This window comes from Sus scrofa, chromosome 1, assembly GCF_054392235.1.
Source record: "Sus scrofa isolate SSC_HxYL_T2T_F1_AM1 chromosome 1, Sscrofa_HxYL_maternal_Yorkshire_Landrace_v2.0, whole genome shotgun sequence".
In the NCBI taxonomy this organism is placed as follows: domain Eukaryota; kingdom Metazoa; phylum Chordata; class Mammalia; order Artiodactyla; family Suidae; genus Sus; species Sus scrofa.
This window is the reverse complement of record NC_139383.1, coordinates 195,422,387-195,435,145: the sequence shown is the minus strand read 5'-3', so window position 1 is coordinate 195,435,145 and position 12,759 is coordinate 195,422,387. Positions and strand designations below refer to the sequence as shown.

At 37.7% G+C, this 12,759-nt stretch overlaps 1 protein-coding gene across 11 annotated transcripts in view; it reads right to left on the bottom strand.

Annotated features, from left to right (window-relative positions):
- The window catches only part of FBXO34 (F-box protein 34), a 90,326-nt gene that overhangs the window by 67,005 nt on the left and 10,562 nt on the right, over positions 1-12,759 (bottom strand). For 3 of the 11 annotated variants that reach the window (NM_001258439.2, XM_084979741.1, XM_021067382.2), the window contains one exon: positions 4,018-4,082. The exons of 5 other annotated variants lie outside the window; for them this stretch is intronic. The gene's annotated coding sequence lies outside the window, so the exon portion shown is untranslated. Of the gene's footprint in view, positions 1-4,014; positions 4,083-12,759 lie in introns of all 11 variants that reach the window. 3 more of the 11 variants (XM_084979953.1, XM_084979839.1, XM_084980171.1) reach the window with 1 other exon arrangement.

The window sequence follows — 12,759 nt, the reverse complement described above, 5'->3', positions numbered from 1 at the left end:
AGAAAAGAAAAAAAAAGAAAAGGAAAGTCAACCTATGGACTGGAAGAGAATATTTGCAAACAATGTGACCTACAAGGGCTTAATTTCCAAAATATACAAATAGCCCATACAACTCAATATCAAAAAACCAAACAACCCCATAAAACAAATGCCCAGAAGACCTAAATAGATATTTCTCCAAAGAAGACATACAGATGTCCAACAGGCACATAAACAAATGCTCAACATCACTAATTATCAGAGAAATGCAAATCAAAACTATGATGAGATAACCACCTCACACCAGTTAGAATATCATTTAAATAAGTCCACAAAAAATAAATGCTGAAGGAAGTATAGAGAAAAGGGAACCCTCCTTGGTGTGCACATAAATTGGTACAACCACTATGGAGAACAGTATGCTGGTTCCTTAAAAAACTAAGAAAAGAATTACTAAATGATCCAACATCCCACTCCTGGGCATATATCCAGAGAAAATTCTACTTCAAAAAGATGAATGCACCCCAGTGTTCACAGAGGCACTATTTACAACAGCCAAGACATGAAAGCAAACTAAGTGTCCATCGACAGATGAATGGATAAAGAAGGGGGGGGTTGTATATATTTTATATTTATATATATATATATATATTTTTTTTTGCTTTTTAGGGCCACACCCATGGCATATGGAAATTCCCAGGCTAGGGGTGGAGTCAGAGCTACAGCTGCCAGCCTACACCATAGCCACAGCAATGTGGGATCCTTAACCCACTGAGCAAGGCCAAGGATCAAATCCACATCCTCATGGATCCTAGCCGGGTTCATTAACCACTGAACCACAAAAGGAACTTCCATATTATATACATATTATTATATAATATACATTATGTATATTTTATGTTTTATATTATAAATTATATATTTTACATATATATATAATGAAATACTACTCAGCCATAAAAAAGAATGAAATAATAATGTCATCTGTACCAACATATGGACCTAGACATTATACTAAGTGAAGTAAGTCAAAGACAAATACCATATATCACTTATGTTTAATCTAAAATACAGTACAAGTGAATTTATTTATTACAAAATAGAAACAGACTCACAAACATAGAAAACAAACAGTATGGTTACCAAAGGGGGAAGAGGTGAAGAGGGAAAAGTTAGGAGTTTGGGATTAGCAAATACAAACTACTATATATAAAACAAATAAACAAGGTCCTACTGTAGAGCACAGGGAACTATAGTCAATACCTCGTAATAACCTATAATTGAAAAGAATATGAAAAAAGACATATATACATGCATAACCGAACCATTTTGCTGTACACCAGAAACTAACACAACACTTAAATCAACTATATTTCAATAAAAAAAAATTTTAAATACTAAAATGTACAAATTAAGAATCCTGGATTCTTCTGGAATTACTAAAATATTTAGTATGCTTAATGGTGATATAACAGGTTAATAAAAACAGATCATGCACTCTAGACACAGTCATTGCCTCTGGGAAAGACGGCTAAGGTACAGTGGGAGAAAATGACTGAATTTTCAATATACATCTTTTTGTACCATTTAAACCTTCACCACATGCATGTATTATATATTCTAAAAGTATGCCTCACCAATTTATAGGAGATATACAGGACATAAGAATATGTTCAACTAAGCCACAGGGATATATTCATTAAAATCTAGACTCTTAGAAAACTCTAAAGGACATAAAACCCGATTCCTTTAATAAACAGATTGCAAGAGAGAGAGAAAAAGAGAGGTAGTGAAAGGAACCTCTAGATTAAAAGGAACTTAAGGGTCACTACCAACCAACTGCAAATCAGAGATTTTATATGTATACTGATTCACACTATGACATTTAAGACCACTGGAAATTTGAACACTGGATATTTGATGGTCTTAAGGAATTTAAGGAGTTGCCATCAAGGAACTTCCTCTATGATGTGAGAGAAGGAAAAAAAACAAGATAAATAATCCAAACTAAAAGCCCTTAGTTCAGATAAGGGTCAAGTCTGGAGGCAGGAGGGCAACCACTACACAGGAGTTTTACTCATTTAACTCGCTTGATTTTTTACAAACAACAGAGTACGGTAAGGAAAGTCTCAGTATTCCACCACAATGGCAACACTCAAAGCAAAAAGAAAATTTCAAGAATTATTTTCTCCTGAGAGTTCCCACTGTGGCTCAGCGGTAATGAACCAGACTAGGATCCATGAAGACACGGGTTCAATCACTGGCCTTTCTCAGCGGGTTAAGGATCCAGCGTTGCTGTGAGCTGTGGTGTAGGCCGGCATCTACAGTTCCAATTCGGCCCCTAGCCTGGGAATATCCATATGCTGTGGGTGCAGCCCTAAAAAGAAAAAAAAGAATTATTTTGTCCTGCCAGGCCTGGCCTAGATATCCATTTATAAAGAAACTTTCACCATTTCTCAAGTTCAAGAAGTAGAATTGTCAGTGAGTGTTTTGTATAGGAACAAAGCTTCCCCAGCACCTATGATTCTCATTGTACATAAGAGTTCCTCGGTGTGAAAATATTATTTCTTCATTCCTAGTTTACTGGCTGTGCTCCAAAACTACTTTTATCAAGTTATCTTTAGTGAGATCCTTGGGGGTGGGGGACCTTTGAAAGACTTCTATGAAAACATTTGCACATACACATTTTAGCACTTCAATACCAGGTATTCTTTGACGTTCTAAAGAGAAAATCTCAAACTAAAATTACCAAATCTTGGAGTTCCCACTGTGGTGCAACCAGATCAGCAGCATGTCTAGGGCAACTGGGTTTGATCCCCAGCCTAGCACAGGGCGTTAAAGGATATCCAGCATTGCTGCAGCTGCAGCATAGATCACAACTGCAGCTCAAATCTGATCCCTGGCCCAGGAACTCCATGTGCTGAGGAGCAGCCAAAAATAAAGAAATAAATAAAATTACTGAATCCTGCCATAATTTCCGCTGTGGGCAATCACCACCACACCTAAATCACTTAATTGTTACTACTGGTAGGGAGAAAAGGAAAATTAATACTTTCTAAGATTTTACTAAATGCCAACTATTTAATATGCATTTTTAACTAAATCTTAACAATCCTAATGGGTAGGTACTATTATTGTCCAAAAATTGCAGATAAGAAAGATGGGGCAGTGAAAAGTTAACTTTTTAAGCAACTTAAGCAGAACCAGACTTGAACCCAACCATCCAGCTCCAATATTGGCCTACTCTCTGCTATATTATATATTAATCTGTGCCCTAAAACTTTTCACTCTGAAACACAGGAAAGATGATTACTTGAACATTTCTAGACCCTAGATCATTGACCCTTTCCACATTCTTTTTAAATTTTATTATTATTTTTTTCTTTTTTGGCTGCCCTGCAGCACATGGAGTTCCCGGGCCAGGGATCAGATCCCAGCTGCAGTCTCGACCTAAGCTGCAGCTGCAGCAAAGCCAGATCCTTAACACACTGTGCTGGGCCAGGAATCAAATCCAGGAGTCCCAGCATTCAAGACAACACGAAATCCACTGTGCCACAGTAGGAACTCCTTCTTCACATTATTGGCTACCATTGAGATTTTACATTATTTAAAAAAAAAAAAAAATAGACAAAGGAAAATAACAAAACCAAAAAACTTAACAGGTCCTTCTTGAACAAATCAAATGGTCTAGAGACAATTAACAACACCCATTACAGGCATTAGCACCACAGACCGAGGCTTACAGGGCCCCCTAACTGCTCATCCTAATGCAAAGCTCACCAGCCAACAGACTCTGTCTAGGTAGAAAGATCCCAAACAGTTTTACACTGTTTCATTATGACTGGTTAAATAAGAATCAAACATCTGTAACATTTAAGAGAAGAGGAAACAAAAAGTTAAAGAAATGTGACAATTATCACAACCTTGTAAATCAACTACACCTCAATAAAACTTTTAGAAATGATAAAACATTTAGCTAAATTAATAAACTATAAAAAATGTGAAAAGGAAGAAATAATTCATAAAATAGAATACGACCTGTTAAAAGCTCTCTGAAATGCTTAGAAAGTCAAGACGTGGCATCCATAAAGCAAGACAGGAAGCTGTGAAAAAGCAAAAAAGTATGAGAAAAGATTATTTTTTTCTTTCTTTCTTTTTCTTTTTTTTTTAGGACCGCACCCATAGCATATGGAAGCTCCCATGCTAGGGGTTGAATCGGAGCTACAGCTGCCAGCCTATGCCACAGCCACAGCAATGCCAGATCCTTAACCCACTGAGGGAGGCCAAGGATGGAATCCATATCCCTCATGGATACTAGTTGGGTTACTGCTGAGCCACAATAGGAACTCCCTGAGAAAAGATTCTTGATAATAAATAAATAAATAAAATAAAATAAATTTTAAAAAGAGAGCAGTATAAGGTTTCATATTGCAGAGACAAAACCTAGAAAGTAGACAAAAACAGAAAACAGAGACAAGAAATTAACACCAGACACAGAGCATTAGTATAGGTGAGCATTTAACTAACAAAAATTCTAGAATGAAAAGGAAAAAAAAAAAGTGAGGAAGTTCTCAGAGAAATATGAAGCTTCCACAACTAAAAGATTTAATAAACTAGGAGATTTAAAAAGTCTTCCAATTGGGAGTTCCTGTCGTGGCTCAGCAGAAACGAATCCAACTAGGAACCATGAGGTTTCGGGCTCAATCCCTGGCCTTGCTCAGTGGGTTAAGGATCCAGCGTTGCTGTGAGCTGTGGTGTAGGCTGCAGACACTGCTCGGATCTGGCATTGCTGTGGCTGTGGCGTAGGCCAGCAGAGCTGTAGCTCTGACTGGACCCCTGGCCTGGGAACCTCCATATGCCGGGGGTGCAGCCCGAAAAACACAGAAGGACCAAAGAAAAAAAATGTGACACGGAATTACTCCAAATTTACCCCCCCATCACATCTTACCTTAGTATGTACCCAAGCAAAACAAGGCAATGACTCAAGAAGGAGGAACATGTGGGAAACAAGAATAATGAAGGAAAGTTACAGGATGTTTGCTGAGCAAACATTAAATCAAGCGCAGACTGGAACAGAAGGATACAGGCCATAAAGGAGAGAGGAAACTATGAAAAAGAGAAATTCTGGAAATTTTACACTATTTTATTTAATAAATTGAAAAAAATTAAGGTCAGTTATAAAAACTAACAATACACCTCCAAAAAATTACACCCAATAACTGCTATGGAGAGGTTATGGCACCCTGTTTATTAATATCTTTGTAGAACTCCCCAGCCTAACACATGTGCTTCAAAAGGGGCTGATCCCACACCCATCTCCATCTGGGCATACGACCAGGCTCTAACTAATCTATTCTCTCCACCTTGCCATAGCAACTGGATCAGAAATAAACACACAGTCGAAAATCAGTACTGGTGGAGGAAAGGGGTGAAGGAGGAAGATACTGAAAATAAAGCCAAAGGAGGAAGAAAGCAGACGGATACAGTCAGAAACCAGTTTTTCAAAGCAACATTTGAGCACCTGGATCCAATTCTACTCTGTCTTCCTGGACTTTCAGTTCTGAAACCCTATTTCCTTTCTCACTTAAAGTTCTGAATAAACTGGTTTTCTAACACTTATAAGGATTCCTAACTAAAATACTCCCTTCGAAGAAAGAAGTCAAAAGACACCACCTATTGTTAGTGAAATAAACATAAAAATATAGTATTTACTAAGGTGACCAGAGAGCTAAAAATAATATGTATCATTTATATGACTAAATGATTATATTTAAGAAGGTGGAGGATGAGGTATTAGTGTTGGGAAATAACTCATGGGTCTCTATGTCTTGCAAGCAAGGCACTGTCTATTCTTTGTTCTGGCCTACATTTTTAAGGATGTTCATAGGCATACTACTACTACTATCTACCTCTGGAGCAAGGAGCAGGCGTGCTTACTAACCATTATAAAATATTTGGAATTGCAGTTCCCTCATGGCTCAACGGTTAAAGAACCTGACTAGGATCCATGAGGATGTGGGTTCAATCCTTGGCCTCTTCAGTGGGTTAAGTATCTGGCGTTGCCATGAGCTGTGGTGTAAGTCGCAGATGCGGCTTGGATCCCGAGTTGCTGTGGCTGTGGCTGTGGCTGGCAGCTGTAACTTTGATTTGACCCCTAGCCTGTGAACTTCCACATGTTGCAGGTACGGCTCCAAAAAAACAGGCTAAATAAATAAATATCTGGAATCCCTAAACTCAGAGTTTTATCCAGGAACAAAACCATTACGTGAACAGGTATTACCTGGCCCTCTCAGTGCTCTTGGGAACTGAGGCTCAGCACACTGGCAGAAATGAATGCTGATACCCTGGCTACTGCTACTGCTATGAGTATAAACTGTACTTCATCTCTTGACTCTGCTTTCTACCAGAATTGGAGTCTGTATCTTCCGCCGCAACTCATGACACTGTGGCAAGCGAATTTGTTAGTTTCAGGTAGAATAAACTCACATTCTTTGTAATTCCTGACAGGTGGTAAATGAGAACTAAATCTTGACTATCCTTCCAGAAATTCAACAGATAATGCTTAAATTTGACAAATCAAGAAATAAAAATATAAGCACATTAATAAGAGAGATTGTCACTAGAAGAATCAAACAGAGAAACTGAAGTGGTTCCCTCGGGGAGAGAACCGGATGGGGAGACCTAGGACAAGGGGATTACTTCTTTCACCAAAAACACTGCTGAATCATTACATTTTCCCCCTCACCACAAACACGTATTTGAGAAAGAAGCCTTTGTTGGCTCCCTTTTATTTTTTTGGCTTTTCATCTTTTCTAAGGCCACTCCCACAGCATATGGAGGTTCCCAGGATAGGGATCTAATCGGAGCTGCAGCCTCCAGCCTATGCCAGAGCCACAGCAACTATGGATCTGAGCTGAATCTGCGACCTACACCACAGCTCACAGCAACGCCAGATTGTTAACCCACTGAGCGAGGCTAGGGATCGAACCCATAACCTCATAGTTCCTAGTCGGATTTGTTAATCGCTGAGCCACAACGGGAACTCCAGGTGGCTCCTTTAAAGGGGAAAGAAATATACAAAAAAAACCTTTTTTCACTATTTTCGTTCCACTGAAATTGGATGGAAGAATCAAGACAAATACCTAATTAAGTATCATGTTCTCATCACAATTCTAGAAACCCAAAAAGGAAACTCTCTTACCAATGATCATTTCAAGCAAATAAACAGTCCAATCTATCTCCAAAACAAATATGTCACTTCTTGCTTTGAAAAATTTCTTTCAATGAAAAGATTCTACTAGCTATGTACACAACAGTGTCCACAACTTCTATGAAAAGCACGTTATTGGCTTCAGCATATAAATACGTACCCTTAAGCATAATTTCTTATAATTATAGATTCTAGGTTACCCAGTTACTCCCTAAATCACCACTGTTCTAAAAGAAATTAAAATTAATTTATGAGCAGTTCCCATATGGTTCAGTGGGTTAAGGATCCAGCACTGTCACTAACAGTGGCTCAGGTCGCTGCTGTGGCACAGGTTCTTCAATCCCTGGCTCAGGAACTTCCACATGTTGCAGGTATGGCCAAAAAATAAACAAATAAAATTAATTTATGATACTAGAGACAACCAGGTATAGTCTGAGTCTTAGGACAATGAAGAAATTTTTTTTTTTTTTTTAGGGCCACACCCACAGCACATGTGAAGTTCCCAGGCTAGGAGTCAAATCAGAGCTACAGCTGCCAGCCTACGCCACAGTCACAGCCACAGCCACAGCCACATGGGATCCAAGCCCCATACCATACCTTATTTGCTGCAAGTTAAGGCTTCTTGCCCACTGAGCAAGGCCAGGGATGGAAGCGGCAGGGATACTAGTCAGGTTCATTAACACTGAGCCATGATGGGAAATCCCAAAGAAGAAATATTTTTATGACTGGGAATAAAATATGCCATCTTAGACAAAGAGCTAATTAAAGTTCAAAAAGTAATTCACATTAAGAATCAGAATTTCCTAATCAAAATTTGAAAATAAAAATTATTTTGAATGGTAAGCAGGGGATGACTATTTCCATTTAGCATAATTTTACACAAATTAAAAGGACTTTTTTTCTTAAAAATTCAGAATAGCAGAATGTGCCCACTGTCTACTCCTCTACTCAACTAAATTATACTTCCTATACAGTCAAATCATAACTTTTGCCCTTCTGCTAAATCTAATCTTTAAGGAAGATGAAGAAAGAGCATACAAATTCTGCCCCAAAGACAGGCTAAATTGTTCCTGAGCTAAACTATAAGTCTAAGTAACAGAGGATCTGGTTACTTAAAATACACTTTATTGGAGGTTCCCTGTGCTGCAACAAATTAAGGATCCAACGTTGCCACTGCAGCAGCTAGGGTCACTGCTATGGCACAGGTTTGATCCCTGGCCTGGGAACTTCCACATCCCACAGATGCAGCAAATAAAATAAAATAACTAAAATACACTTTATTTAAATTAGCATTGGTTAACTTTAACCTAACATTACCGCTTTAATCAAAGTAGTCTTGTTCGATCTACTTAACTCTTGATAAACTGGAACAAATAAAAGATAAAGGTCTCTGTGAAGTTAGAGTTTCACTAGGTTGCTGTTAATTTCTTTTTCACTTCTAGGTGCTTCTCATGAGAAAGGTTTTTTGTGTAGTGAAGGTTTTTGTGCAGCTTTGGTATGAAATCCAGCTCCAAGCAAGCTGGATTAACCCCTAAGACGCAGTTTTCTGCAAGAAAACAGGGACAAGAATACTTTCCTCATAGAGTTGTTGTAGTTTTTTTAAAACACATATAAAACGTTTACCATAAGTCCTAGTCAAAAGAAAAGAAGAAAAGAAGACAGCTTATTAATATCGCCATGCCTTATTTCATGGAAAGCCACCTCCATAGGAAGGGGTGTGTTCCATCCGTGCACAGTGGAACATACTCAAAGACTCTTTCTTATTAACTAAACCAACCACTGAGGGCTATAAAAAGCTACTTCATCAAAAAGACGCTGCTAGACTCCTAAAGCAGATGATTCATTTCAACAAGCCAAACTCAGTCTCTTTTCCACCAAGAAAACAGAGTCCTTAAACTCTGCACACGTTTCTTTGCCTTGGTATCATTATGGAACACAGTGGTCATCAAAAGCAAAACTTTAAGAATAACAGAAGTGATTTAAATATAATTTTTTTCCTTTTCTTTTTTAGGGCCACATCTGGCATATGGAAGTTCCCAGGCGAGGGGTCAAATCAGAGCTATAGCTGCCAGCCACCACCACAGGCACAGCCACACTGGATCCAAGCCCTGTCTGCAACCTACGCCGTAGCTCAAGGCAATGCCAGATCCTTAACCCACTGAGCAAGGCCAGGGATCAAACCTGCATCCTCATGGATACTAGTCAGATTTGTTTCCACTGCACCACAACAGGAACTCCCAAAATAAAAATTTTTAATGTAAATTATTTTATAGCTAACTTTTTCACATTACATTCTTTCTGACCTCCATTCATTTAAAAAATGTTTGTTGAACATCTATGATGCTCATGGAATACAGTAACAGTCAAAGCCCTCAAGGAACTAACATTCTGGTGGCGAGAAAAATAATAAATAATCACAGTAAGTAAATTATACAGTACATGTTTCAAAGGGGTAACTACTATGTGGGAAAAACAGACTAGGGTACGAGAACTTGGAAGTGAAGAAGGAGAGTGGCAGCTGCCATTTTAAACAAGGTAGTTAGCATAGGCTTCCTGGAGAAGGTGCAATTTAACAGATTCAGAAGAGGTAAGGAAGTTTAGACGTGAAGAATTATCTAGGCACAGGGACCAGCCTAGTAAGCACTTGCCTCCACCACCACCAAACACATAAGCAAAAATGTCTCTTAATATCACCTTCTTGAGGAAAAAAAAAAAAAAAACTGTGCTAGAAAGGAAAAAAAAAAAGTATATTCATTCAACAAATGTTTACTGAATACCAACCATGTACTAGGCACCACTTTTCAAGCTAAGGACAGAGAAATGAACATGACAGACATAACTTACTATTCTAAACTATGAAGACCTCAGGAAGGCTGACTACAAAGTTCATTTCTTAAGAGTAAGAAATATTTTTTTCCTCCTGTAATTTGGCTTATTGGGGCTTCATTGCTTTAAAAAAATAATAGAGATTTACAGAAACCTGTCCTCCAGATAAAGTGAGACACTGAAAGTATCTCAAAAAGTCTCTTTCCTTAAAGCATGGATGTTGGCCCCTCAAGTTTCTTCATCTAAAGAATTGATAATTTCAAAAGTACTAACAATGACATTATATTAACATCTTCTCTGCCTGCCCATAACAGGCCGAAGCATTGTTATTGGAAGTCTAATAATTTTCCTAGCACTTTCCCAAGATCCACTGCAATTAGAGAAAAAATGTGACCTACCAAGTATAATACAAGGTGCTATGCCATGCAGTGTGGTAACTAAGTAAGAGATCTCTGCTCTCCAAGACCTCATGTGGTACGGAAAAACATAGGCATTATACATCCTTTTTATGCTATCTCCTACTTCAAAAGTAACTACAGCTCTTACATAATACCACTTAGTTGCAAAGAAAGATACTATGAATTTTTTTCAAGTCCCAACCAAAAAGTTATATAAAGAGTTGAAAACATATTTTACACTTATTCTATAAAAAATTACAGTTTTAGCAGGATATAGTTAATATGATTTATCAGAGCCCATTTAGCAACTGGAGTGTAAAAGGCTAGAAAGATAACAGAGCCACAGAAGAAATATCATATAGAAGGAACCAAATGCAATATATTTATTAATTACTTTCATTTTCCCCAATTACATTAAAGGGTACCTTAAGATTAGTTGAAAACACATTTCTACATATTAAGGCATGTACGTGAAGGAAAAGAGAGGACCCCTCTTCTCCAAAAAATGTAACACACTTTGACCATATGCCCTAATTTACTTTTTTTTTTTTTTTCCCTTGGCCTCTCTCATGGCATGTGGAAGTTCCTGGGCCAGGGATTAAACCCTCGCCACAGCAGCAGTCCAAGGTGCTGTAGTGACAATGTCAGGTCCTTAACCCACTGGACCACAAGGGAACTCCCCTAGCTTACCTTTTAATTAAGAAAACAAATCCTGAAGTATTTGTGGGTAGAAGAGTCTCTCTTCTAAACTTAACTATCAGTCTCCTCTTAGGACTGGCATAAATAAAATGGTAACAAGCTGTTACATGTTTCACACAACTTAGCATTACACTAGCTGGCTGTATAGTCCAGGTTTTCAAGGCATCATACACTAGAGTATTAGTATTTTGTCTCTCTACTTAAATGTCCTATCAGGCATATCAGAGCTATGCTCTGTCATCAAGTTTTACCAATGAGATTAGCAAACAAAAACTGACAGCAAGAATGTGAAAGAAAAAAAACAGGTGTACTCTCCAATTCCAAATACTCTTTGACCCAGCAGTTCCACCTCTGGAAATTTACCCCAAAAGATGATGACCTATGATATGAAGAAAGTTATTTGCTGCAACACTGTTTCTAACAAGAAAAGATAGTAAAGACTCCATTTCTCAACCTCCCTTGCATTCAGAAGTGGCCATGAACTAAGATCTGACTAACAAAACATTACTGCAAGTGTCCTAAAGTGACAGCTTCCAGAAACCTTCCTGTAAAAAGACTGGCACATAAACCTTTGTCCCTTATTACAGCCTGCTACTTGGAATGGGGTGCAACAGCTGGAGAGCCAGCTAGGTCAGTGAGGACAAGGGTTACACACAGCAAAGCTGGAAGAGTATAGGAAGAACCCAGACAATCATAAAGGGGGCGGGGCAGTGGGGGTGGCCTGCAAAGGGAATGAGGATAGACTAAACAGCTCTCTATCTTGACTATAATATTTGCTACATTGGTATGTCCAACTGTCAAAACTTACCAAACTATCCACGTTAGTGCATTTTACTCTATTTATTATGCCTCAAAAAGAAAAAGAGCAAGGCCATGAGTTCTATGCCAGCTCAAACCACCTATTTGAGCTGTTATTAAAAAAAAAAAAAAAATTCACTGTTTAACTTACTGTTTGTCTATGTTTTCTATGCCTGTATGTAAAGAATGACAAAAATCAAGTGAAAAAGGAAAGACAGTAGTAAGTAGAATATGCTACCATTTCTGTTTTTAAAGGCAGGAAAAAACAGAATATACAGCAGAAGAATATATAAGAAACTAGTAACAATGGTTGTCCTAGTGAGGGAAAAGTATGCCCAACACCCAAAAGAGAAAAGAACTCACCTTTTGTAGCTTTCACATTTTCAACCATGCAAACACATTACCTATTTTAAAAATAAGCGTTCTTTCATCCCATTAAATATCTAATTTTTTTTGAAATTTTGGTATAAGCAGATTTTAATGATATGAAGACTTATACAGACTCTTTAGTTTCAAGATGATCCCACACTGAACCTAATTACCAAGACTACTAGATACAAAAATGACCCAGATCCTTAACCTACTGTGCAAGAAGGGAACTCCAAAAACCTACTACTCTTAAATAGACCATTTAATTTTGTCAGTTGCCTAAGTCTGGGCCTATATATTCACATACATTGGTGTATGATTAGTGTATATATTTTATATACCATTTTCACATACTTGTTTCTATGTAATGATAATTAAATTGCACAAAATAAAAAAAGTTCACTTTATAAATATTCATAAAATTTTTATTTTTATTTTTAAAAATAACTTAGTAAGAAAGCCCTATTTCTCACCACAATA